Here is a 1,610-nt window from a genome sequence, read left to right on the forward strand (position 1 = left end):
TATCTATCTATCTATCTATCTATCTATCTATCTATCTATCTATCTATCTATCTATACACACGATAATGTATATACAGTATCATCATGTATGTGGACGTTCAATTCGTCTTTTCGTCATTTATGAAAAAAAAATAACAAGTTACACTGTTGAAGTTTTTTGCAGTCACAGGTGTTGAAGAAGGAAGTTACCACAACAACGACATTGTCCAACAACTTTGATTTACCTCATGATCTATGGCTTCATGTGAGGCGACTTTTGGAGAGAAAAAAAGAGTATTAAAAAATATGTAAATATTCTACCTCCCGTCCAATCAATTTAGCTTAGATTATAACAATATAGGAGGCTAGCTGTTTTGAGCCTGCCTGTCAGAGCTAAAACGGACTAAAAGGGAGACAATTTCCAAGAAGAGCGTCAGGGATGTTCGATGAAAATCCTTCCCATGTGGGAATCGAACTCTCATCAACCGCGTGCGACGGCGAATCGTTACACCACTAAAGCTGGCGGGAAAAGAGTTCATAATTATGTCTGTGTGGAATAAGGCCACTGTGTCGCTGTGTCTCAAAAAGATAAACGTATTGCCTCGCTGGAACTGGAAGGGCTCCATTAATTTGTTGGACAAGTTTGACTTCGTGCGAGAATACAAGACATTTTTTTTTTTAAGGGGGGAGGGGGGCTCTCGTGGCGTAGACGTTAAGGTGTTCGCCTCTCAATTAATAGGTCATGGGTTCTAATCCGGATAGAGACCGAACATTTTTTTCTTCTGTAAAATTTTCTCCTTTCTCATCCTTTCCTGCTCTCGAACAATACACTGTGATGTCTGCTGTCGTCTCCACTTTCTACCACCACCTCCTCACTTCCTTTGTCCCCTCTTCTGGGCTCCTGACTCTTTCTGCAGCCTTTCTATTGTTTCTCAATGGCTTCTTCTTGTTGCTGTCTTTCAGCCACACCCCTAATCTTCTGGTAAGAAAGATCCACACCTAGCTTTCTCGGACAAGGGCGGCAAATCTCGGAGGTTTCATGTGCAAGTTGCGCACGTTAAAGGTCCCTTGGTGGTCCAAAATTATTAAGGGTCAGACTAGGCATCAGTAACCACCAGGCCAAAATCCAAAATTCCCTACCAACTGAAAATGTTTAATGTCTCGCGCGCTCTTATTATGACCATATGCTGTTGCGACCGCCGCGACTTACCAAAACAAAAACAACAACAAACAAATAAACAAACAAAAAAACAAAACAAACAAAACAAAACAAAACAAAACAAAAACGAGGAAAACAAGAAAAGAGTTTTTTAAAAAAAAATAAGTTAGCACCGATGCTGATTGTGAATCTAGCTTAAAGATTAAAATTATTCACTATTTAAATTTTTTAGTTATGTTATATTATCATGTGCAACTGTGGGTCTGTTTGCTGGCGCAAGCGTAACATATCATGTATTTATGTGTATATTGTATATGTGGATGAGAAAATGTGAGAGAGTATGTGTATTTGTAGGTATGTGTTTGTGTGTGTATGTGTGTGTATGTGTGTGTATGTGTGTTTGTGTGTTTGTGTGTATGTATGTATACGTGTGTGCATGTACGCGCCCGCGGGGGTGTGTGTGTGTGTGTGT

Source organism: Aplysia californica, unplaced genomic scaffold (assembly GCF_000002075.1).
Source record: "Aplysia californica isolate F4 #8 unplaced genomic scaffold, AplCal3.0 scaffold00925, whole genome shotgun sequence".
NCBI classification, from domain to species: Eukaryota; Metazoa; Mollusca; class Gastropoda; order Aplysiida; family Aplysiidae; genus Aplysia; species Aplysia californica.